This window comes from Mirounga angustirostris, unplaced genomic scaffold (genome assembly GCF_029215605.1).
Source record: "Mirounga angustirostris isolate CCGP_5_RB_7025 unplaced genomic scaffold, mMirAng1.0.hap1 SCAF_10, whole genome shotgun sequence".
Lineage (NCBI taxonomy): Eukaryota > Metazoa > Chordata > Mammalia > Carnivora > Phocidae > Mirounga > Mirounga angustirostris.
In genome coordinates this window covers 137279210-137304068 of record NW_026991718.1, presented here as the reverse complement: position 1 = coordinate 137304068, position 24859 = coordinate 137279210, and the positions used below count along the sequence as shown (strand labels likewise).

Genomic DNA, 24859 nt, shown 5'->3' with positions numbered 1-24859 from the left:
GCGTGGGGCCCCCTTCCCACCCCGAGTCCTGCATCCCTGCGGCCGGGAGGCAGCCGGCAGCTGAGCTGGGGCTCTGCCAGCCAGCTGAGTAACACTGCTAAGGAGTAACACAGTTACAAATGGGCCTGCTTGCAACTCCGAGAGTGCTTTGCTGGCGTCCCGCCCAGCGCTTCCCAGCTCAGGGTCCACGTGAGGGTCCTCGGGGAACAGAGAGAGCCAGGGAGAGCCAGGCCTCGCCCACCGCCCCCCGCCCCTTGCTCTGCCTGCAGTACGGTCCTTTTCGCTGCGCTCTTGCTGGCTGTGTCCATTTGTGCGCTCCAGCCGGGCGCTCTCCTCGATGGCGGGAGCTTCCCCAGCTCAGTGTCTCTCTCTCTGGCTCTCTCCGGCTCTCTCCGGCTCTCTCCGACCCAGCCGTGTCTTCCGCTCCCCGCGGGACGTGAGGTCATGTCTTCCATTGGTGTGAAAGCAAAGGGTTCGTCATCCCACCGAAGAACGGGCGTCACCTGTGAGTGCTCTGATCCCCGCTAAGGAAACCATGGTGACCAGGCATGAGCCTCCACGTGCATCTTACAGAGCTGCTCATACAGGGGTGAGGAAGAACCTTTGGGAGGATGGTGCTTTCACTGCAATTCTCCAAAGTGGCAAAGCTGAAATTTCCCTGGGATGCCGGGCCCAATTATTAATCAAGCCACGGTGCACCTCAGAGAAGAGTTTATAATAAACACAGGTCATGTCATTCCTAATGGCCACTGTGGGCTCCGCCAGCGGCTCATTCATATTCACGACCACTCACACCTGCAGGCCTGCCGCTTATGAAGCTGGGAGCTGCCCTGCGCCCCCGAGGACAAGGACCGGGCTGCAGGGCACCTTCCTGCCCCTGCCCCAGACAGGCACATGCCAACTCCAGCAGCGAAGGACAGGCCGCCTCCCCGAGACGCTGAGGTGCAGAGGAACCTGGGGGGGCATGGTACCCCAAAGGGGTCCCAGGTGGGGGCCTGACGGGAGCTGTCGGATGTCTGGAGCCGAAGGGTCCTGGCAGCCCCATCTTCCCTCTCAGGACCCGCCCGCTCCGCCTCTGCTGGTCCCACCTCGCCACTCCCCTGCCGGCCCCCCCACCACAGCTCAGCAGCCCCAGGCCCCTCCCGAAACTCTTACCTTCTCCAAACACGGTTGTGATGCAGTGCCTGGAGCTGGCTGCACGGTTCACGCAGGTGCCGTGGCTCTGGAGACAGGACAGGTGTGTGCACTGAGCATAAAGCCTGCTGAAGGGTGAGGAGCCAGGGGCTCCCGCGGCCAGCTGGGCACAGGGGGCGTGGCCAGGGGGGGTGCAGCTCCCTGGAGGCCCCGCCCCTTGCCTGTCCTAAACCATGTCAGGGCCGGGGTCCCCAGGGGCCAAGGCAGCAGGCTTTCCCCGTGCCCTCCCCGCCCCCCCCGGCCAGCCGCTCCCCCTGCTTTCGGCTGCCCTGTGGGGAGGGACTGGTATCCCTGGAGAGGCCCTGCCCTCAGAGCCCAGCCTGGGCCAAGACCCTGCCCTGCATGCACCTGCCGCATCTCTGGGCCAGGACCGGAGGGAGGTCAGTGGCCTGCCGTGACCTGCCAGTCTGCCTGGGCGGGTGGGGCAGGGCCTCCTCCCTGGGAGAGCCGCCTGGGGGGCAGCAGGAGCAGGGGGCTGGAACAGCAGCTGAGTCTGAGGCCAGCAGTGTGCATGCTTCCCGCCTCCGGGTTCTGAGCAGGGAGTCCCTGCTCCCAATCTCGTCCTGGGCAAACCTCAGAGGTGGGGGGTGCATGTTCCCCAGGGGCCCCAGCTGGGAAATGGAGCAGAGAGCCCCCCCAGCTGGTGGGACTGTGGCAGAACTTTGGGTTTTAGTGGCCCGACGCCCACCCCACCGAGGAAGGAGGTCCCTGTGTGGCTTGTCTGAGTCCTGGCCCACAGCCTCCGAGAGCAACACACGGGGTCATCTTATGACCTGAGTCTGAGTGCTCGTGATGTAGCAGTAACTGGAACAACGTTTGAGGTCCAGGGGCAGGACGTTTGGGGGCTGATCCCAGGGGGCCACCGCTGGAGGCCCTGAGGGTTTACTGTGGCACTTGCTAGACAAGCATCTCCTGCAGCAGCTCAGCTGATGCCCTTGGGTTGAAGCAAACGTTAGCTTCTCAGGCTCACCTCCCTCACACACGCTCTCGGTGCCTGGGGCTTCTCCTGCCACAGGGCCTTTGCACATGTGGGTCTGGCCGCGGGGAAAGCTCCCCTGACCCCGAATGACATGTCTGTGCCTACTGTTTCCTGCTAGGGACATTATCTGGCACATAGTAGGAGCTTGATCTGTATTTATAAAGAAACAGTGAATGCAGGAGTGAAGGGCATGCAGCCTGAGTGTCCAGTCCCTCCCCATCTGTGGCTGAATGATGTGCCTGGCGCCTGCAGGCCCCACCCTCCCACTTGTGCCCGGGGCCTCACACCCCCTCACCACACTATGAGCCCCTCAATCAACTGGGGACCTCTTGAAATCCCAAGTCCTTAACCTGCTGGCAAGTCTCCTGACACTGCCTTCTCGCCTAAAACAGTTAACCACTGGGACAAGAACTTCCTGCTAGATCCCAAAGAAGAGCTGGGTTTATAGGCTTCTCTTAAGTAAGAAATTACTGTTCACGTTGAAAGCACACTCTGGGAAGCTCACCTTTAGGGCACACTTCGCGCTCTACTGTTCAAACTTTCAAGTCTGCACACGTGGGCTGTGGGTCCCCCAGACCCTGAAGGGAATTGGTTTGTCAGAACAGGGGCCGCCTCAGACATGCACACGGATGTGCCTGGGACCCTGTGGGAGGCGGTGGGGGGGGGGTGTCCCCACGGCAACGACCTGATCACCAGTCACTGCAAATATAAGAACAGAACCACCCGCAAGCAGACCCACACCACGCAGCAGACCTGGCCCAGAGTCCCTGCAGAGGGGCCGTGAGGGCTAAGGCAGAGGACTCTCGGGGAGCTGCAGGGGGAAGCTGGGGGTGGCAGGGGGAGGGGGACTCAGACGCACTTGAGGGGCCTGGGCAGTCCGTGACCTCATCTGAGCAGCCCCAGAGGGCTCCAACCAGAGCTGGGGCGGTGTGATGGGTGTCCGTGAGAAGAGGCGGCCCCCACTGCCATGAGGAGAGGGAAGGGGGGCAGGGGGCCTGGGGGTGCCTTTGCCTGCAGGAGATCCAGGCGGGCAGATATCTCAGAGACAGGAGGGGGCCCCAAGAGGGAGCCCAGGAGCCCCGGGTCTGGCTGAGGGAGGGGAGCCGGCTGGGGCACAGGTTTAGGGGTGCCCCTGCTGTCGCTAGCGGGCAGGTCGGTGGGAGCTGGATGCTCAGGTGTGGAGTTCAGAGGCAGGAGCGACGGGGAGAACCGGTGGGCAGATGGAGCTGACGGGGCCACGGCTGCAGAGAAGGGCCTACCCTGTCTCCAAGTGAGCTCTCGCTGCCCAGGGCAGCTGGCCTGGGGCTCTGGTCTTATTCTAGGCTCTTTGGGGGACATGCCCAGGTCCCTCTAACCTCACCATTCTTCCCAAACAAGGGACACCTGATCTGGAAGGACCCAGGTGTGTGCGCCGGGCTGCAGCACCTGGGTGGCAAGTGTGTGGTCTGGGGCCCTGGGGCCCTGGCTGCCCCCCACCTCCCAGCTCCTGTGGGCGGGCCCTGGGAGGCTCCCCCAGGGCAGGTGGGCGTCCCAGGGAACAGGCAGGGAGGGGCCCGGGTTCATCCCCACCTGGGTGTGGCCGGGGGTACGCAGGCCTGCACATGCCCTCCTTCCCGCCCACTGTCCTTCTGAGCTGGGGGGCCTGCTGCACCAGGTGCCCCCGGAACGTGTGAGACGCGCCCCTCCCAGCCCGGCCGGCTGGTGACAGCCCCTGTCCTGGGCCTCAGCCCGGAGCCCCGCCCCGCGCCTGCACACTCAGCAGACGTTCTGGCCAAAGGCCGTTGAGCTGCCGTGGTGCTTACGCCTTGTGTCCCCGTTCCTGCCCCGTGCTGAAGGGCGCCAGGGGTGCGTGAGACGCCTCTGCTCCCTGTCCCCTCCCTTCTACTGAGTCACGGCTGTCCAGCCAGACTGCCCCCTGCCCCCAGGCTCTGAGCTCATCAGCTCTGCCATCAGTGGTCTGTCCCCGGAGCTGTGGAGTGGGGCCAAGGAAACTTGGGTCCCGCGAGGGCTCTGCTGCCCCAAGCGGCAGGAGTAACTCAGAGGAGGCCGGGGCAGGGCCTCCGTGGGATGGGGGAACGTGGTCCCGAGGCCCCGGCTCTCCCGCTCTGTCCCCAAGGCTGCGGGTGTGTAGACAGGCCGGCTGCTCCAGCTGTTACCCGGGTCTGAGCAGGTTGGTCCGACTTTGACGCAGGAAAGGAAGATGTTGTGTCCACACGATATTGCCATCCCCCCATCGCCTGACCTGGCTCTGGCCACAGCCGCCCCTGCCAGAAACAGGACAGTTCCGGCCAGGGCCCCAGAAAAGAGCCCCCCGCAGAGTCCTCACCACCTGCCTGAGCTACGGGCTCCGCCCAGGTGCCCGGCACACAGCGGGGGCCCACACTCACCCCCAAGGCGCATGACCGTCTCTCCGCCAAGCTTTGCTGTCAGGAAAACCTTGAGGGAGCACGGAGGGGTCGTCTCAAACACAGCCCAGGTACTGACTGGCTGGCCCACCCCTCCACTAATTGTGACTAAAATCTGGACGAAATGTGAACAAGAACTGCTGCTGAGGACTCGTCGAAGTGAGCGGAACGCAGAGAAACAACCTGAGCGGAGTTTCTGGGTTTTCCCTGTGGCTCTGTCCAGAAGGCAAGCCTGTCTCGAATCAGCACAGCCACACAAGAGACTCCGACTCTGATAGAAACCCCATCTTCCCAGTGAGAGAAACCGGGAAAGGGGGCCCCGCAGGCAAGGGAGTGGGGGGACTCCTGGAAGGGAGAGAGCCAGACAAGAGGGTCTACTCTTGTGCGCACAGCCCTGCACACACCTCAGAACGACCCTGGAGGGCTCGTATGTGAAGCCCTCCCACAGAAGGTGAGACGGACCTGTGTGCTGCACTGGTCAGCATCTCCAGAGGATGAAAACAGGACCTAGAGTTGGTACCACACAGCATTCCACTGCTCAGGATGTAAAACAAAATCATTCAACAGAAACCAGGAAAATGACCATCCCCTGGATGACTAGGTGCTTACAGTGGACATCCCGACTAGGTTTTGTAAGGACTCCCTCCCCGCCACAAACACAGAATATGATATGAAATGAATGATAAGAAGTCTCAGCAGAGAAGTAGGAAATAAATAAACAAATGAGTATTTCCAAATCCCAAAATACAGAATCTGAGATTAAAAATTGACTGATGGACTCATAGCAGAACAGAGATGAAGGAGAAAGTCAGTGAACTTGAAGGTAAATAGAAAATATCCAATCTACGGAAGAGAGATAGGAAGAGAAAGCGGAGGCTCAGGGACCGGGGGGGACGACATCAGAGAGTCCGGTACACATTTGGAGTTCCAGGAAGAGAGGAGAAAGATGGGGAAGGTATTTGAAGGAAAAATGATGGAAACACCCTAAATTTGGTGAGAGAAATAAATGAACACATTCAAGAAGCTCAGAGAATCCCAAAGAGGATAAACTTAAAGAAAACCACACTGAGAAACATAATAACCAAATTCCTGAAAACCAAAGAAAACATCTTGGAAGCAGCTAGAGAAAAACAACACATTACACCCACGAAACGATGATTCAGAGGCTTGACGTTTGCTGTCGGAAACCTTGAGGACCAGACGCTGCGGAGCAGCGTCTCTAAGTACTGAGAGAAAAGCACTGTCAGCCCAGAGCTCCATTTCCCGTGACTATTTCTTTCTGGAATGAAGGAAAACGAAGATAATCGCAGGTGAAGGAAAACTAAGAGGGTATACCACCTGCAGACCTTCCCACCAGAAATGGTGCAGGAGCGCCAGGCTGATGGGAGGTGGCACCAGGAGAAGGCAGAGTGTGATTCCCGGAGTAAATATCCAGGTTTGCTTTTCTTCCCCTTTAAAACGAAAAATGGTAATGCTGTGGGGGGATTTTCAACACATGGAGGTGTCATAATATGAGTGGCAAAGGCCAGTGAGGCTGGGGAAATGGACCTAAATTTGCAAGCTTGCTTTATTTTATGGGAAGGGGGAAAATACGAACTCTAAGGGGACTGTAAAATAAAGGATCCTGACATCCCTAGGGCAACCACTAAAAAAAGTATATAAGAAGAGACAGCCAAAAGCCAGTGTATACATTAAAATGGAATAGTAAAAAATAATATATTCATTAGAACAAACAAACTCAGAGGAGACAAACAGAAAACAAAAAATAAAATGACAGACCTAAATCCAACCATATGGATAATTTCATCAAATGTTAACGGTTTAAACATTTTAATTAAAAGGCAGAGATTGAGAGGGCACCTGGGTGGCTTAGTTGGTTAAGCATCCGGCTCTTGATCTCAGCTCAGGTCTTGATCTCAGGGTCTTGGGCTCTGCATTGGGCACGGAGCCTACTTAAAAAAAAAAAAGGGCAGAGATTGACATAGTGAATATAAAGAAGCCAGATCCCACTATATACTGGCTACAGGAGACACACTTTATATACAGACACAGGTAGATAAAGTCATCTGAAGGGACAACATATTCAACTATTCCCCCCCACCGATGCTCTCTCTCAAATAAATAAAATCTTAAAAAAAAAAAAACACTAGGCCATTTATTACTGGGTTTTGAGAACTCTATATATTCTGAATTCAAGTTCTCTATCAGGTAAGAGGACGGGCAAATGTTTCCTCCCAGTCTGTAGCTCCTCTGTTCATTCATTCTCTTAACTGCCATAGAAAGAGCTGAAGTTCTTAATTTTTATTAAATTCAATTTACAAATTCATTTTTTTGTGGATCAATGCTTGTATGTGTCAGATCTAAGGTCTTTGACTAACCCAAGGTCACAAGAATTTCTTTTTCTATCTTCTAGAAGTTTTATGGTTGCAGATTTTCTATTTAGGTCTATGAGCCATTTTGAATTAATTTTTGTATATGCTACAATGCATGGGTCAAGATTCTTTTCTTTTTCTCTCTCTCTCTCTCTCTTTTGTGGCGGGGGGGGGGGGGGGCACATGAATATCCAATTGTTCCAGCGCCATTTGTTAAAAAGACTGTCTTTCCCCCATTTATTATCTTTGAACCTTCACTGAAATCAATTGACTATATATGTGGCCCTAATTCTAGAGTCTATTTTGTTCTATGTGTCTATCAGATCGTAAATACCACACTCTCTTAATCTCTGTAGCTTTATAGTAAGACTTGAAATCAGTTAGTGTGAATCTGCCAGCTTTGTTCTTTTTCAAACACTTCTTTTGGTGATTCTAGCTCCTTTTCTTTTTCCCGTGTAAGTTTTAAAAACAGGTTTTCCAACCTCTACAAAAACATTCCCCTGTTTTTGCTTTTGTTTGTTTGGGTTTTTTTCTTTTGTTTGGATTTGCATTGGATCTATAGGCCAGTTTGGGGGAAATGAACATGCTAACAATCCATGAACATGGTTCATCTCTCCATTTATGTGCATCTTAGCTGGCTTCTGTAATCAGTGTTTTGTGGTCCTCAGCTTACAAAATTTACACTCATTTCATTAGATTTATATCTAAGTATTTCGTATGTGTTTGGTGCCATTGTAAATGGTACTGTTTTTAAATCTCAGTTTGCAATTGTTCATTGCTAGTAAATAAACATCGGACTGATTTTTGTATAGTGACTTTGTATCTGAGGAACTTGCAAAGCTCACTTATTACTTCTTGCAGTTTTTTGTCAATTCTTTGAGACTGTCATATAGACTCCTGGTATGTGTGGATAGAGACAGCTCTGTTGATCTCCCAAGCCAGTAGGCACACCAACTTGTTCATTGTCTTATTACACTGTTTAGGGCTTTCCCCATCAAAAATGATGTTAGGTATGGGTTTCTTGTTTATCATTATTATCATTATTTTTTTATAGATGCCTTTAATCAGGTTGAGGAGGTCTCTTCATGATGAGGGTTTTCATCATGAATAGAAGTTAAGTATTTTCAAATATTTTTACAGCATCTATTGAGATGTCCACATGGTTTCTGTTCTTTAAACTGTCGATACGGTGACTCGAATATTGAATATCGAACCAGCCATGCATCGTAGGGATAACTCCACTTGGTCATGAGATAATTTATTTTTATTTTTGCTGGATTCAATTTCCCAGTATTTGTTGAGGAATTTTGTATCTGTTATGGACTGAATGTTTTTGTCCCCCACCCCAAATTCCCTCAAAATTCAGATGTTGAAACCCTAACTCCAATGTGACAGTATTTGGAGGTGGGGCTTTTAGGAAGTCGTTAGGGGTAGGTGAGGTTGTGAAGATGGGGCTCTCCTGGGGGGATTCCATGCCCTATAGGATGGGTCACTCTATCCACATGCATGCCATGGAGGAGCCATCTGAGGACACAGTGACAGGATGCAGTCTGCAAGCCAGAAGAGGCCCTCACCCAGAACCAGGTGGCCCTGGCACCCTGATCTCAGACTTCCAGCCTCCGGAACCATGAGAGGAGGGGTTTCTGTTGTCAAAGCCAGCCAGTCTACGGTACGGCTATGGCCACCTGACCTGGCCAAGACAGCAGTGATGCTCATGTCCCTTCAGCCTGCTGGGGAAGCCCAACACTGTTTGTTCAGGGCCCACACCTGGCCAGAACGAGGTGGACACGGCCAGAGCCCCCAGTGGCTGTCTGGGCATGTTGACGTGCGCCCATGAGGGGCTGGCGGGGAGGGATGCTCCCAGCCCGATGACGTAGCCAGCCTCTGCCCCAGGTAGCCACCAGCCCCATCTCCCCTCCTGGCTGTCAAAGGGTCAAGGTCATTGCCCCCTGCTGAGTGCTGGGAGTGGGCAGGGGCAGAGCTCATGGCCCACCGCATGCTGTCCTCATGCCTCCCCCTGGCCAGGGCCCTCCGGCCTATGGGGGCTTCTGTCTCCTCACCTGAACAAGGGGCCTGCCCTGTGGTTGCCATGAGGATGGCACAGGGTAGATGCCCCAGGGAGGCCCTCCTCAGCCCCACCACCAGCACTGGCAAGGACCCGGCACATGCCATCCCCATGGGGCCTCTCCGTAGGTGCGCTGGTGCCGGGATGGCAGTGGGCAGGTGACAGCAAGGAGTACGGGGCCGGGTGTACTCGTCCACGTTCTTGTCTCTCTGCAGCCCACCAGCTGCCCCACACCTTTGCCATCTGTCTTGGTGCCTCCATAGGGTGAGGAAGAGAGACCGAGCCCCGCCTCCCTCATGCCTGCCCCAGCCCAGCCTAAGAAGGCCTGGCTCCACACAGGGCTCCGCTGGGAGGCTGGGACTGGCTCCCGGGCACACTGAGAGATGGCGTAGGAAAGGCTGGTTCGGTGCAAGACCATATTGTGCCCGTCACCGGCGCTTTGGTCCTTTGCCAAACCTCTGCCTCGCCTGGCACCAACAGATCCCTTTGTGTCCAAGGCCCAGGGTGCCGGTTGGTTTCAAACACTCGCTGTCTGCTGGACGTCAGGGTGATGGATGGGTTGAGTCATTGTCCTAGGATGAGCGGAGCCTGGAGGGACTGCTGGACATGTTGACTCAGGACCTGAGCCTCCTGCCCAAGGAGGCTCCAGGAGCTGCCTCGGACACAGATGTCCCCAGCCTCCCCTCTCCTCTCCTCCTGCTGGGTTTTTAATTGATCATTAATATTGGGGCTGGGGGAGGCGGGCATGGTCATCCCAGTGCAGGCAATACTATCTTCAGAGGATTTGGACACTAATAAACCCAAATAGAAGCCAGAGAGGTGACTCTAAGGAAAGGGATGAGGAGCCACCTGCTTTGGCCCAGTGCCCTCCCCGAGCCTCCTCGCCTGCACACAGGCAGCTGGGTGATTCTCCAGGCGAGCAGCATGCTGGAGGCGTTTCTGTGCATCTCTCCGCGTGCGCGATACTGTCCGGCCATGTATTTCCTCGCTGGGTCTCAGAGTTTGTCCCACAGATCCCCCGATGATCCTGTCCACAGCCCCAGCCTCAGGTCCTCCTGGGGGGCTCTGGGTGGCAGGCCCAGACACCTGTTTGCACCAAGCCCCCTTGCTGGGTCCTCCGTTCAGATGACCTAGGGAGCGCTGACCAGTTCCTCCTTCTGAGCTCCTCACCAGCCCCCATGCTGGACCCACCGGAGAACAGAACTTTCAAAGATTTTCTCACTACCCCAGTCCCCTTGCCCCCTTCCTTCCCCAAACTCTGACACAGTGGCCAGACTCAGTTTTTAAAGCTTAGCAGGTGATTTAATATGCAGGCTGGGTAGGCACTCCCGAGTCAGTGGTTCTCCAAGCGGGGTCCCAGACCAGCAGCATCATGGATTCTCAGTGCCCCGGACCTGCTGAGCTCTGGGCTTTGACAAGTCCTCCAGACGCACCTCAGGAGAGTGAGAACCACTGCCCTGTCCTCCACCCCCTCCCTCTCCAGGCCAGTGAGGCTGCAAAGCCCAGCCAGGCCCTCCGCAGGCTCAGGGTCCTGGGGGTCCCTGGCTGTGCTCATCTATATGGTCAGCTTCCTGCGGGCGGGAGGTCGCCCTGCGGTCCAGCTGCCCTTATTCACTCGAACCCCGGTCAGGGCCGTTGTGGTGTTGAAGGTGCTGCCTTGGAAGAGAGCCGTGTGGAGCAGACTGGCTGGGAGGGCAGGGGTGCGCGGGGGGGCTTCGGGCATCAGCTCGCCGTTGCTGCACGCAGACCAGCAGGGCACTCCCCACCTTCTCATGACAAGGTCCTCTCTGTCAGTTTGAGTTCCCCTTGTGGCAAGTGGAGTTTGGAAACCTCAGGAATCCAAGCTTCTCATGCGTGGACGAAGACACAAGACTCCAGACCCCCGCCCACCGCCAGGTTAGCACGCTGGGTCACCCCCCAGGCCTCACGAGGGAGAGCACCGGCCGTGGACAAAGGTCCGCTTGGATGCTGGTGCAGTCCTGTCAAATCCCACGGTGGTTAACCTGAGCCTCAGTTTCCCTTTGCAGACGATAGCACACTGCCATGGAGATGGTGCAGGAATAAATGGGGGGGCACCACGAGTGACCCTGGGATAAGCTTGCTACCAATTTGGACCAGGGCAGCTGAGTACCATTGTCACCTGACCTGGGACCTTTGCGCCAAGTAATGATGTCTTATGGACTTCACGTTTATCCCCCTCCCACACCCACCCTGCCCGCCCTTCCTCTCTCAGGTCAGAGGCCATAGGGCTCAGCCCCTTCTCCCTGCTGACACCTCTAAGATCACCCATGCACTCATGACCCCAAATTCATACCAAGGTTCCAGAGCTTTCCCTGAGCTTGTCTGAGCCCTCGGTCACCTGCTCAGCACCAGGAAGGCCCAGTGGGTGGCCCAGGCTCCGTGAGGCCAGACAGCACTGTCCACCAGCTCCCCCCAGGCTCAGGTCGCCCCGAGCTCTGCCATCAATGCCTGAGTCTGGGCGTCCCCCAACTGAGACTCCTCACCTCACACCCATCCATTCTGCAGCTCGTGGCTTCACCTTCAGGATAAATCTGAAATTCCCCTTCTTGTCCCACCACATCACCGAGAGCTCCTCTTGAAGCCTGGCCTCCTCACTGCCCTCAGGCTCCATACCTTCACTTCCCTCCCCAGAGCAGCCAAAGGGATGTGATGAGCACGGGGATCAGGTCCTGCCTCCGCGCTCCCCCCTGCACTCAGAATAAGGCTCCGCTCCGGATCGGGACCCACGAGGCCCCTGAGACTTATCGCTGGCCCCCTCAGCCTGGGCCGCAGCCAGGAGGGCCTCCCTTTGGGGCGGGGACCACCCCCCTCAGGGCCTTTGCACCTGCCGCTCCTGCCTCTGCATGCTCTCCCTCCGCGAGGCTGTGGAGCTGCTCCTCCCCTTGGCTCAGGCACCATTTCAGATCTTTCTTCCTGGGAGCGGTCTTCCTTGACCCGTCCGGTCAGTCCCCTCTGCTCCCCTAGACACCTGACTGTACCTCAGCTGCTCATTTACACGAGCGGCCCCCTGCCCCCTCCACTAGGCTGTGACCGTGGAGGCAGCGACCTCCTCTGTCTGGCGTGTTCATTGAATCCTGTTGTGCACTGTGGTAGAGACTACGGAGACTGCCGGCGCTCGCAGCAGTGAGAGATGGCGCAGCTTGCGAACCCGGCCCTGGGGAGGCCGTGGCCCCGTCCTGTCTCTGGCACAAGAGGGGCTGAGTCCCCGCTGCCTGTGGGCGTGCTCGCCTGAGGCCTCTCCGCCACGCTCCCTCCGCAACACAGAGGGGTCCGTGGTCTTGGCAGGGGAGGCTGCGGCCGCGGGGTCCACGCCTGGCCTGTGAAGGCTCTGGGCAGCTGCTGGGTCTGACAAGGCTCCTGCGGGCTGGGCGGGGCGGGGCGGGGCGGGGCGGAGCTGGGCAGGATGGGGCGGAGCTGGGCAGGGCGGGGCTGGGTGGGGCGGAGCTGGGCAGGGCAGGGCAGGGCGGGGCAGGGCAGGGCGGGGCGGAGCAGGGTGGGGCTGGGCGGGGCAGAGCAGGGCAGGGCGGGGCGGGGCGGGCCAGGGTGGGGCGGGGTGGGGCAGAGCTGGGCGGGATGGGGCGGAGCTGGGCAGGGCAGGGCAGGGCGGGGCGGAGCAGGGCGGGGCTGGGTGGAGCAGAGCTGGGCAGGGTGGGGCTGGGCAGGGCGGGACAGAGCTGGGCAGGGTGGGGCTGGGCAGGGCGGGGCAGAGCTGGGCAGGGCGGGGCGGAGCAGGGTGGGGCTGGGCGGGGCGGAGCAGGGCGGGGCGGAGCTGGGCAGGGTGGGACAGAGCTGGGCAGGGTGGGGCTGGGCGGGGCGGGGCGGGGCTGGGTGGGGCGGGGCAGGGCGGGGCAGGGCAGGGCGAGGCGGAGCAGGGTGGGACAGAGCTGGGCAGGGTGGGGCTGGGCAGGGTGGGGCGGAGCAGGGTGGGGCTGGGCGGGGCGGAGCAGGGCGGGGCTGGGTGGGGCGGAGCTGGGCAGGGTGGGGCTGGGTAGGGCGGGGCGGAGCAGGGTGGGGCTGGGCGGGGCGGAGCAGGGTGGGGCTGGGTGGGGCGGAGCTGGGCAGGGTGGGGCTGGGCAGGGCGGGGTGGAGCAGGGTGGGGCTGGGCGGGGCGGAGCTGGGCAGGGTGGGGCTGGGTAGGGTGGGGCGGAGCAGGGTGGGGCTGGGTGGGGCGGAGCTGGGCAGGGTGGGGCTGGGTAGGGTGGGGCGGAGCAGGGTGGGGCTGGGTGGGGCGGAGCTGGGCAGGGTGGGACAGAGCTGGGCAGGGTGGGGCTGGGCAGGGCGGGGCGGAGTAGGGTGGGGCTGGGCGGGGCGGAGCAGGGCGGGGCTGGGGGGCGGAGCTGGGCAGGGTGGGGCTGGGCAGGGCGGGGCGGAGCAGGGTGGGGCTGGGCGGGGCGGAGCAGGGCGGGGCTGGGTGGGGCGGAGCTGGGCAGGGTGGGGCTGGGCAGGGCGGGGCGGAGCAGGGTGGGGCTGGGCGGGGCTGAGCAGGGCGGGGCTGGGTGGGGCGGAGCAGGGTGGGGCTGGGCGGGGCTGAGCAGGGCGGGGCTGGGTGGGGCGGAGCTGGGCAGGGCGGGACAAAGCTGGGCAGGGCGGGGCAGGGCAGGGCAGGGCGGGGCTGAGCAGGGCGGGGCTGGGTGGGGCGGAGCTGGGCAGGGCAGGGCAGGGCGGGGCTGAGCAGGGCGGGGCAGGGCGGGGCTGAGCAGGGCGGGGCTGGGTGGGGCGGAGCTGGGCAGGGCGGGGCAGGGCAGGGCAGGGCGGGGCGGAGCAGGGTGGGGCTGGGCGGGGCAGAGCAGGGCAGGGCAGGGCGGGGCGGGGCAGGGTGGGGCGGAGTGGGGCGGAGCTGGGCGGGATGGGGCGGAGCTGGGCAGGCAGGGCAGGGCGGGGCTGAGCAGGGCGGGCCTGGGCGGGGCGGAGCTTGGCAGGGTGGGACAGAGCTGGGCAGGGTGGGGCTGGGCAGGGCGGGGTGGAGCTGGGTGGGGCTGGGCGGGGCGGAGCAGGGCGGGGCTGGGTGGGGCGGAGCTGGGCAGGGTGGGGCGGAGCAGGGTGGGGCTGGGCGGGGCGGAGCAGGGTGGGGCTGGGTGGGGCGGAGCTGGGCAGGGTGGGGCTGGGCGGGGCGGGGTGGAGCAGGGTGGGGCTGGGCGGGGCGGAGCAGGGCGGGGCTGGGTGGGACGGAGCTGGGCAGGGTGGGGCTGGGCAGGGCGGGGCGGAGTAGGGTGGGGCTGGGCGGGGCGGAGCAGGGCGGGGCTGGGGGGGCGGAGCTGGGCAGGGTGGGGCTGGGCAGGGCGGGGCGGAGCAGGGTGGGGCTGGGCGGGGCGGAGCAGGGCGGGGCTGGGTGGGGCGGGGCTGGGCAGGGTGGGGCTGGGCAGGGCGGGGCGGAGCAGGGTGGGGCTGGGCGGGGCGGAGCAGGGTGGGGCTGGGTGGGGCGGAGCTGGGCAGGGTGGGGCTGGGTAGGGTGGGGCGGAGCAGGGTGGGGCTGGGCGGGGCGGAGCTGGGCAGGGTTGGACAGAGCTGGGCAGGGTGGGGCAGGGCGGGGCGGAGTAGGGTGGGGCTGGGTGGGGCGGAGCTGGGCAGGGTGGGACAGAGCTGGGCAGGGTGGGGCTGGGCGGGGCAGGGTGGGGCGGGGCGAGGCGGAGCTGGGTGGGGCGGACCTGGGCAGGATGGGGCGGAGCTGGGCAGGGCGGGGCAGGGCAGGGCAGGGTGGGGCAGAGCTGGGCAGGGCTGGGCAGGGTGGGGGCAGAGCTGGGCAGGGCAGGGCTGGGCGGGGCAGGGTGGGGCGGGGCGGGGCGGACCTGGGTGGGGCGGACCTGGGCAGGATGGGGCGGGGCTGAGCAGGGCGGGGCTGGGCTGGGCGGGGCAGGGCTGGGCAGGGTGGGACAGAGCTGGGCAGGGTGGGGCTGGGTGGGGCGGGACGGGGTGGGGCAGGGCCCCCCTAGGAAAGGGGCTGGAGCAGGGGTCAGTGCCTGGCCCACCGGCAGAGCTGCTGGCCTGGTGACCACCCGTGCTTGGGGGTGTGGCAGCTCCCCGAAGGGCGGGGCTCAGCTCGGGACCAGTCTGGGGGCTGTGGCCTGGGGAGGAAGGAGGCAGCAGCGGTTACCGAAATGAGGGAGCTCTGTAACGCCCCTCGTTGTGGGCTGGCCCGACAGCTCTGCTCCCTAAGGTGCATTCCGAGCCCTGGACCCGGGGCCACGGTAGCTGCTGCCCCATCGGCAGAGGCTTAGCCCGGGAGCTATGCAGGGGCCCTCTAGGCCTCCATTTCCCCGGCTGGGGGGGGGCGGGGGTGACAGTAACCCCGGAGCAGGTGCGCCCCTCCCCTCCGCGTCCTGCCTGCCCTTCGCGGGCCGCCCGGAGCCCGCCCTGCCCTCTGCCTGTCTGGGTCAGCCTGCTGAATTATCCACTGGGCGTGGGGCAGGCCCTGGCAGGACGGGCAGGGGGAGCGTTCTGGACCGCGTCCCATCCCTCCGATGCTCTCTGACTCATCTCTGGCTCCAGCTTGCAGCTTCCGAGCTGTTAATGGAACTACAGTCCAGGCCGGCCCCTCCCCTCCCGCGGCCGCTCCTCCTACCCGGCCCCTCCCCCGCTGCTTGCTGGGGGGCGGGGCAGGGGCCACATTGACTCGTTCAGGACGACAGACGCGGCGTTTGCAAACACAGGCTCCAGCCCGTCATTGCGCTGACCCCCAAACTCCACCGTCCACCAGGCAAGGACCCCCCATGAAAACGGGCTGCAAGACGCCCAGGGCTGGGGATGCTGACAGCCTCACCTTGTTTTCTCAAAAAGTATTTCCCAGGGGCATGGAGAGGGCTATCGTAGGCTTGCTTTGAGGTGTGCGTGCGTGTGCATGTGCGTGCGTGTGCATGCAACACTTTGCACACAACATGGCTTCCGTTGCCCGCTGACTCCCCTGTGTGTGCGCGTGTGTGTGCATGTGTTTGCGCGTGTTTGCACGTGTGTGTGCGCGCAGGCATGCCCACACGCACGTGTGTGCGAAAGCCCTGACCGAGCAGGAGCTGGAGTTCAGGTCCCATGTGCTGCAGGCCCGGTCAGCCTTGGTACTCCCGGATTTGGTTTACGGCTTATCCTCACTTGTCATTTCCTGCAGACCAGCATATCTGGGTCCTGTAAACCTGTGGCACCAGGTCTGCCGAGAGAAGGGCTCCCATGAATCCTCAGGCCCCTGCCAGCCCGGTCCCGCCCCCTTCAGCAAGGAGAGGGTCTGTCTGCCAAGAGGGCCACGAGTTCCTGGCTTGAGGCCCTCAGTAAAGGGCTTGTCCCGCACCCAGGGATGGACAGCATTCCTGGGGGTGCGGGGAAGGACGGCCTCCCCCCCGTTGTGCCTCAGGCTGCCAGGGGGGCCAGGTGAAAGGACTCTGGGCCGACGTGGAATAGCCCTTGAAGGTCTAGTCCACTGGTCGGGACCACAGCGCCCCCGGAGGGAGAGTCCAGCTTCAGGGTCTGCCATCCCGGGCCCTCCTCACTCCCAGCCCATCCCCAGGGAGAGCACCCAGCTCAGCCTGCTGTCCTGACCACTGATGTTTCACAGAAGGAAACCTCATTTGGATGCCCTCAAGGAGCTGAAAGCTCTGCAGGGAAACCTCCCTCCTGGCCTGTGAGTCAGGGTTCCTGGAACCGAGCAGCTACGAGGGGGACAAAGGTTGGGACGAGGGGCCACCGGCCTCCCCGGGGCCTCAGGCTGCTGCTATGCCTTTCGGGAGAGCAGGAGAGCAGGCTAAAGCAGGATGACAGAGGGCGCAGACGGGGTCCTGGGCGGGGGTCCCAGATGGGGTCCCAGACCCCCCACCACTCCTGCACAGAGAGGGGCAGCTGCTACCCCAGGGTCTGAGTTCTGGCCGTGTCCATGCCCAACCAGCCAGCCCAGGCACTGGATCACTCAGATGGCCCCCAGCTACTGGCCGTTTCCCCCCTGGCTGGCGTACTTGGGGCCCCACCAGCTCTGATCCTGTGGTCTCAGGTGGGCATCCAGAGCTCCCTACTATCCACCCATCTGCACTATGGTCCCTGTTCCCAGCATGGATGGTAGATGTCAACCGTCAAACCCACACAGCCCCCCATGCAGCCAGCCCCCTGGGGCAGACCCCTTTGAGCCCTTGGTGCTGACGGAGGAGGCTGACTTGAACCGCATGAACCCCACCCCTTCACTCGTGGTGTCACTTCCCCTTGGTCTCACTCTCCTCATCTGTGCCATGGGGACGTCAGAGGGAGCCTGTCCAGCCGCACGTGCTGGGATAAAGTGAGGGGCGTGGAGACCTGAGAACAGGGCCAGACAATGCCCAGCAGATGCCTCTACAGGAACCGTGCTCCTCTGGTCCCCTGAGTCCCCCAGATGCTTTCTCCAAGCTCAGTAGACCCAGGGCCCCCACCTGGGGCTCCTGACATCGCAGGTCCACCCTGTGCTGGACCCACAGGCCGGAGTTCAAACCCCAGCTCTGCCTCCCAAGCTGCCCAAACTCTCCAGGCCTTCAGCTCCATCTGCGGTTTGGGGAAGCCAATCCCGCACCGTTGGAGCTACGGTGAGGATGCCGTGAGCTGACCACTGGCACAAGCTAGGTTTGAGGTCACCTCTCCAGCAGCAGAGCCAGAGTCCCAGCAGTCAGTGTGTGGGGAAGCCGATGTGCAAACAGCCAGCCACTGAGAGCCAGGCTGAGCTGCCAGCCAAAACAGCAGCATAAAGAATGGGCTTTTGGAGACCAAGAGACTGCCATTCAGCACAGAGAGCGTCACAGAGAAGGTGACCTTGAGCCTGACCTTGAAAAACAAGTCAATTTTGATAAGCAGAGAAGAGGGTGTTGGGGGCAGGAAGGGCATTGCAGGAGGTAGGGAGACACCCAAAGCACCTCCCCCTTGGTCCTGGACCCTTGATTCCCCAAACACAGGCACCAGGTGGAGCCCAAGCCCCCTGCCCACCTGCATGGCAGAAGCCAGCCTCTGCCCCAGTCCCTCCCCCAAGCACACCACAGTGAGCCCCGGGGACCCACTTCTCTCCTGTTCGTGATGATAAGGACCCCTGCTCCCAGGACACAGAGGCACGCCAGGAAGGGCTAGTGTTTGAGCTTGCCTGGGCTGGGGGAGCAGCCTGGGGGCCGCACGGTGGGCCCCCACATGTGGGAGCATGTCCCGTGGCAGTCGCCCTCCCCCAGCTCCCGTGGGCTCCTCGGGCACTTACTGCCTGTCAGCCCCGCGTGGCTAATGGGAGCTGAGAGTCCCCCATAAAAGGCATCAGCAGATGGATTTGATTTGGTCATTCTTACCGGTAAACCTGACTCAAAAGCCCTGGCAGATTTGTAGGAAACCGGTTATTCATGCCCAAAATGAGAGTAAATCTCGGCCCCACACGAGTCCCCGCCCGCAGAGCGGTTACCCCCCACGGCTGCAGCACTTTCTGCCTGGCCAGCCAGCGGCGTAAAACTCCCTCTTCCGAGTGATTTACAAACCCGAGGGAGCCTGCCCGCCGCCCGCCTGGGCCACGGCTTCGGGCCGGACGCGGCCCCCAGAGCGCGTGGCAGGCGGCTGCTCTGCTAGGTGCCGGAAGCCGGCAGGGGCTGCGGGGCACGGTGGACGGCCCCTCGGCCCACCCCGGACGCCACCTCAAGCCCGGAAGCTTCCGCTGGGGAACAGCCGTGACCGTGAGTGGAAGGTGGCGGGGCAGGCTGAGGGCGCTGGCGATCCACGCCTCCAGGAGACACCCCAACCAAGATGGGGGGAGTTGTGGACAAATACCCAGCGTCCCCACTGGGGGCAGCTCCGAGTGTACCCCCCACTGTCAGAGGGGCCTCGGCAGAACCGCTCATGACAGGCCTGCTTCCTCTCCTCCCCGCGCGCCTCCCCACCACACCTGCGGGCAGCACCTCCGCACAAACTATGGGCCCCAAGCCTCTGACCCAGGCTCTGCTCCAGGGACCCCAGACTGAGACACCAGTGCTCCCCACTTAGGCAACCTTGATGCCCAGACCAGGGCTGGCTTTGAAGAGGGTGTCGTGTCGCGCTGTTTGTGGAGGAAGAGCCCCCTCCTCTGCCCACCGGCCTCCAAGTCCCCACCTGGCTGGAGCTGTCAGCGAGGCCCAGCCCTGGGGTCAAAGTCTGCTGGAATCGGCTCTTTCTGGAGTGTGTCCCCAGGACACTCGGTCCCCCCAGGCACCCCAAGAGCTGTGTGGCCAGAGCCTCGGCACACGCTTCCCAGAGGTGCCCGAGTCGGGGGCTTTTGGGACGTCAGGGCTGCAGGGGTCTGCGGACGCAGCACTACCCCCACCGGCCTGTCCCCACCCGCTTTTCTTAGCAGCTCTGAGCTCACCCAGCCGTGGATCAGACCTGCTCCCCGAAGTGGGTGTCCTTCGTGCCCGTAAATAGTGTGAAGTCACCACCTTGGATTTCCACACTCGGCATCAGGAGCACATAGATCGCACGTCTGTGAGATCCTGGGAGCAGGAGGAAGGTGTCCTCCTTGTTTGTGGGGCCCCCCGCTACCGGACAAGCGCTGGCAGCAAGGACAAACCGCCAGGTCCCTCGACATCACCGGGCCCGGGCAGGGCAGGGTGTGTGGTGCCACCAGGCCCGCCATCTGTCACCCCGGGTCTGGACCTTGGCCCCCTGTTACCCCAGGGCTCGCCGTGGCTGAGCCAGGCTCCCTGCTCTCACACGCCACGCTGGTTCTCTGTCATCCGCATTTCACAGACAGGGAAACCGAGGCCCAGAGAGAGGCAGCCACTTGTCTGGGTCACACAGTACGAGCAACGTGAGTCTGAGTCCCTGGGCCCGCGGCCCCAGACCCCCCTCCTGCCCTGCTGCGGAGCGTGGCCACCTGGGAGACACAGCTCTGGGCAGGGCCACCGGCTGGCCGCCTGGGGCCAAGAACATTCCGGATGCCTGCAGGCTTGGCTGCGTCTACACTGTACTAGACCCATCCACAGCCAGTTCTGAGTGGACAGCCAGCCACCTCGTCGGCGTGGCTGCCTTGTGGGAGTGGGGCGTGTGGAGTGGCGGTGCCTGTGGTGTGTGGGGCCTGCTCAGAGCGTTCCTAATTCCTGCAAGTGCACGAGCCTCTGGTGTCTGTTGCCACGGAGTTTGGAAGGCCACGGTGGCCACGGGGCGCGTGTTGATTTCACGTCGACGGGCCCGGCCTCGGTGCCCACGTGTTCGGCCACCAAACACCAGTCTAGGGGTTGCCCTGGAGGTATTTTCAGACATGATTAACACTTAAGCCGACTGAGTTTGAGTAAACAGGCTGAGCCTTCTGCAAGCCGCTGAGGCCTTCGGAACGAAGACAGAGGTTCAGACACCCTGCCGAGTGTTAAGCCTGTGGGGCTGCCCGGCAGATGGACAGACCTCTCCGTCTTCCCATCCAGAGAGACAACCACATGGACGGCCGGCGGGCCAATGGTGGGTAGATACACAGACCAACCACGTCTGTCTGTCCCCAGGAGCCTAACGGACACAGGGAGACACAAAGGCTGTCTCAGGCTTTCCAAACCTGCCCACCCATCCTTGGAGACACAAGTCCGGAAGCCTGGGGGGCACAGTCTCGTTCACGGTTGGAGCAGCTTAGAACAATGCCCGGTTCCCCAAATTTGCGCCTCCCCCTTCCTCCGAGATCCCAGATCTCCTACAGAGGCCTCAACAGTCTCAGCCTCCCCCTTCTCCGCCCGTACCCTGCCAGGTCCACTCCTGTCGGTGCGTCCATGGGGCAGCTGTCCTTCCAGCGCGGCTGTGGCCCCAGGCGTGGGCGGCGCAGACAGGGGAGCGTGGCTGTCGGGACAGCTTCTCCTGTGTTCGCCCACGTGCCCGGGTGGCGGGACAAATATCTGGCTCTGGGGGTGTGAATCACAGGACTCCTACGTCGTACCTGCACTGCCCGGCAAACCCGGGGCAAAGCACTAAATGCTTTCTTTTTAGCCAGCCCGGCCGTGTGGGGCCATTAAAAGCCAAGTGAGAGGTCTGCAGTGCGCGCGTGAAGTCCTCCCCAGGGAGAGGGCCCCCAGCAGCCGGGGGCAGGGGGCGGGGAGCCCGCAGCCTGATTCCTCCAGACCTGGGATCTGTGCCTCCATCCACACCTGAGTTTTGCTTTCCAAAATGTTCCAGAGCCACTTTTTAAATAAAAGCAACCTTGCAGCAGGTTTAACATTCAGACTTGAGACGAGCACCGATTGCACCTCCCGACCCCCCCGCCCCCCGCCGGCACCGCCATCCGCCTCAGCTGCACTTTCTCCACAGCCTGTGGGTCGGACGGTGTTCAAACCCTGTGGAAGTGTAGACGTTTTAAAGCAAATGGCCCAGGGGTGCCTGGGGGGCTCAGTCGGCGAAGCGTCTGCCTTCGGCTCAGGTCATGATCCCGGGGTCCTGGGATTGAGTCCCGCATCGGGCTCCCTGCTGGGCGGGGAGCCTGCTTCTCCCTCTCCCTCTGCCTGCAGCTCCCCCTGCTTGTGTGCGTGCATGCACACGCGCGCTCTCTGTCTCAAATAAATAAATACAATCTTACAAATAAGATAAAGCAAATGACCTCGAAACCTCCCATGACTGCGGGCCCCCCCCGTGACCCTACATGCGTTCCGGCGATCTGCAGCTGCCCCCGGAGGCCTCAGTGCAGCTGTGCTCTGATGGTCCCCACTGTCCCCACACGGGCTACAGGGCCCGCCCTGCCCAGGAGCTGCCCCCTCCAGGCTGAGGGCATGTGGGCACCCACAGGCCTCTGGCTCCAGGGGCCACTGCAGGCCGGGCCTCCTGCCAGCTCCCCACTCCCCACCCAAAGAGCGAGCACCGTGCTCCCGGGGCCCTCGACGGCCCATGCGGCACATGGCAGGCCCCTGTTGGAGACGAGGACGCTGAAGTTTGGGGCACACTGTCCCTTGCTCAAGGTCACAGCAGGCTCTGGGTCAGGCTGCAGGGGCACCGCTCTCAGCCCCTCACAAGACTCTGCGCCTTTGCTTTTCCTGGAAAGCCCTCTGTCCCCAACCCTGCTCCCCACCTCCGTCCCACAGCAAACCCCACCTGTTCGAGTCCCCACTTCCCTAGCACGCTGGCCAAGCCCCACGGGGAAGTGCTGCCCAGGAGGGACTGTGCCACGAGTCCTGTGGTCCCGAGGGGTCAGCACCGCTCCAGGTGCACGGCAGCCACTGGGGGCACGGGGGGCTGGAAGGGACCCACGCTGCCCGTGCTCCTTCCTAGGACAGCTGTGGGCAGCAGGCCTGCCCGGTGTGGGCTCAGCTGAGTCCTGCCTCTGCCCAATTTCCTGGCTGAGATAAGAGCCAGCCTCCAGGGACAAGTCATCCTTCTCCAAATGAGCCTAAGGCCCACATCCTCGTGCGGAGGGGACACTTTGCTCAGGGGTGAGAAGCCCATTCGGAGATCAGTTGCCAAAAGGGAATAAAAGAAAGTTGCATGACTTTTGCTCATCGTGCCAAGCTCTGGCACTCGTCCTGCTGCCCCTGAAGGTCAAGGACATGGGCACATGTGGACAGGCGCAGGGGCGCGGGCTGCTGAGCACCCCGGGTATACTTGGGGGCAGAGCCTGCAGAAGCTGCAGTAAGGGACAGGCCTCACAGGGACCTTTCCAACAACCCTCCCTGAGCCACCATTTCACAAGGGAGAGACAAAGACGGGGAGGGAAGGAGGGGGAGACACACACAGAGACAGAGGGAGGGAGAGGAGGAGGAGGAGAGGAAGGGAGAGGGGGTTTGGGGCCACAGGAACATGCTCTCTGGTTCTGGAACCTTCTGCCTGGGTTCGAAGCCGGCTGGGATCTCCCATGAGACACTTAACTTGCCAGGGTCTGGCTGATAGCGGAGATCTGGGTGGAAGCGTGGCCGTGGCGGCGGCCGGGGGTCACAGGGTTGGGATGTCACAGGTCACAGGCCCTAGCACCAGCGGGGCCCGCACGGTAGACTCCCATTGTTCCCCTGGCTGTTACCAGGGGTCTGTCCCTCCCAACACCGACCCTCCAGATCTTCACTCCTAAGACAACACTACGCCCACCCCCCCACCTTTCCAGGTCGGGCGGGGGGAGTGATGCCACGGAGTGCGGCAGTTTCCAGAATTTACTGCAGAGCTTTCCAAGGAGAGGGATTAGACAAAAACCCCAGGGGGATAGTAACAGCCACTCCAAGTGTGCCCTCACCACGGGCCACACGCCTGCCAGGTCTGAGCCCTCGGCATGTTGGTGCGGCCGCCGTGCCCATTCTGCAGATGACACCACGGAGCCTCGGAGAGCGGAAAAGCCTGCACCCGGCCTCGTGGTCAGGAGTGAGGCCCTGGGACCGGAACCCAGGCCGGCCGGGGCTCCTGTCCCCTCCCCCCATGCCGTGTCCCTCTCTGCACCCTCCTGCAGGGCGGCGGCCCCTACCCTGTGAGTGGGCCGTGCTCCCCAGCAGCCCTTCCTTATGCTGCCTGCCCCTCGGAGGTGCACCTTCCTCATCCCCGGGCAGGACCTCACAGGGAGGACGCAAGCCAGCAGCCCTCGACTAGTCACGATGGTGGTTATTAGCATGGTTGTTATTAATTATTAATATATCAATACAATTAATACAGCACGGCATGAATAATTCATGTCCGTGCTCCAGTCTGTGGAGGGCATGTTAGAAGCTTGGCAGGCCTGTTTTCAGATCCGGGAGTCCCCAAATATATGGAGTCTGCATTAACACCCTCCTTCCCAGTTGTGCTAGGAACCATTAGCAAGCAAGCGTTTTAATTAACTTGTGCAGACTCAAATTAATGGCCCTCATCTTCCCGCTCAAGGGTCCCTATCTGCCTCTGGCTGGAGGCTCGTTCCTGGGGTCAGGGATGCCGGCAGGGGAGCCGTCCCTGCACTCTGTCCGGCCTGCCAGCAAAACCCGGGGCGCACAGGGGGCTGGCCCGGAGGGGGGCGGCAGGCAGCTATCCTCCATCGGGTCCTGCAAAGGCACCCAGGGCGGCCGCATCGGCACTGCTGGGTCTCATCACGCGCTGTGCTCACGTCCCCCACCTGTCCTTCCTGGGCAGGGTCTGCACGGTGCAGGAGGAAAATCACACACCCAGTGTCCTCGGCGAACTGGCCAGCCCTGAAACCCGTCTCCAGCCTTCCCGTCCCCGAGCAGTCTCCCCACGCCACGAGCGCCTGGTCCGGGGGCGGGAGGAGTCTCCACGCGGGGCTGACAGGACACGTGACCTACAAATGCAGTGCCGTTTTTATGACTGTTATTATCGTGTTATTATTGTTACGGACCAGGTGGATTAGAAACCGTGCCGAACTCAGATCTGGCATGACCTTCACCCAGAGTGGCTGGAAGGTCAGTGTTGTGGACGGGGAGCCCACTCGGGATGGCTGGAGTTACCGGGGAGGGTCTCCCAGAGGGGTCTCTGCTGGCCTGGAAGGAGGACCGCTGTGGGCACGGGGAGCACGGGTGGCCTGCAGGTAGAACACGGTGCACTCAGGGGACCATGGTCACTGTCCCAGGACTGAGAGAACCGTACTCCTCGGGAGCTGCGTCCTGAGGGGAATTTAAATGTGTAAAGTGAGCACGTCTGGCATCCCGAGGGGCCCCCGAATCCTTCTGCCCCCAGATTCCCCACTGATGGCGACGCACGTCAGGCTGCATGAAATGGAGCAGGGACAGGGATGGAGGCGCACTCCACACAGGCTGTGGACTCCGGGCACAGCGCCTTGGGTCCCGTGGCCGTCCCGAGGGAGCCGGGCAGGGCAGTCCCGATTCACAGACGAGAACAGGCTTGGGGACATCTCCCCAGGGTCCCAGACCAGGGCTTCTCCAGAGGCCTTTGCAGGCCCAGGGCAGTGTCAGGACAGGACACAGCCTCCCGCCAGCGCTCTGGCCACGTGGGCTCACGG

General features: G+C 61.6%; 1 long non-coding RNA gene across 5 annotated transcripts in view; it reads right to left on the bottom strand.

The window, feature by feature from the left end:
* Positions 1 to 350: 350 nt before the first annotated feature.
* The window catches only part of LOC135361820 (uncharacterized), a 44068-nt gene continuing 19559 nt past the window's right edge, over positions 351 to 24859 (bottom strand). The window contains exons 3-8 of one of the 5 annotated variants that reach the window (XR_010405952.1): positions 16031 to 16171; positions 6439 to 6527; positions 4330 to 4437; positions 2679 to 2751; positions 1156 to 1222; positions 351 to 524 (exon numbers count right to left, since the gene is read on the bottom strand). This is a non-coding gene — a long non-coding RNA (uncharacterized LOC135361820). Of the gene's footprint in view, positions 525 to 1155; positions 1223 to 2678; positions 2752 to 4329; positions 4438 to 6438; positions 6531 to 16030; positions 16172 to 24859 lie in introns of all 5 variants that reach the window. The other 4 variants (XR_010405951.1, XR_010405953.1, XR_010405955.1 and 1 more) reach the window with 4 other exon arrangements.